Below are 862 nucleotides of genomic sequence, written 5' to 3' on the forward strand. Positions count from 1 at the left end.
TACTGTGATCCCTCACTATAACACGGTTCAACTTTCACTGCCTCGCTGCTTCATGGATTTGCATTGTGTTCTGCATTCTAATTGGCCAAACATTCTCCACACTTCTTCTCTACATGTATACCAATGATTTTACAGTTTATTTTTTTAATGTACAAGTAAATGTATGTAAAACAACTTGTCAAATTTAAGTTTAAACATTTTTTCCAAAACCTATAATGTTGATTAAATGCTCTGCAAAGGCACTCGTGGATGAGCCCAAAAGGCAGAGGAAGATACTAACTATCGCAGAAAAAGTTAAACTTCTGGACATGCTAATGGTCGGTAGATTCTATACTGCTGTAGGTCCCTATTATTGAATTAATGAATCTTCTCTTCATTCCATAAAGAAGGAGGAAAAAACATAAGGAAGACAGTTTTAATAAGGATGCAAAAAGGGTTGCAATTGTCTGCAACAAGACCATGGTAAGGATGGAGTCTGAATTGGCTTTGTGGATTAATGACTGCAGAAAAAAGAACATTACGCTGGATACGAACATTATCTGCACGAAAGCAAGAACATTGTATCAAACTGAGAGTGACAGGGAAGAGGAGGAGGATGCAGATAACAGGCCATCAGTGGGTGCTGTTCACACAGTACCAAAGCGCATTTAATGCTAACAAGGGCTGGATTGAAAAATGTAAATAAAACGCTTTGGACTTAAAAATGTTTCTCTGCACGGAAAGACGCCTCTGCTAATACCGCTGGAGAAGAAGCGTACATTTAAAGCGATCGTTGAGTAAGGGGGATATTAGCCTGAACAAGTTTTTTATAATAATTGTAAGAAAAAAATAAAGGTTACTACTTCAGGATTTTGTCGATCAC

Source organism: Cyprinodon variegatus, unplaced genomic scaffold, assembly GCF_000732505.1.
Source record: "Cyprinodon variegatus isolate N-32 unplaced genomic scaffold, C_variegatus-1.0 Scaffold354, whole genome shotgun sequence".
NCBI lineage: Eukaryota > Metazoa > Chordata > Actinopteri > Cyprinodontiformes > Cyprinodontidae > Cyprinodon > Cyprinodon variegatus.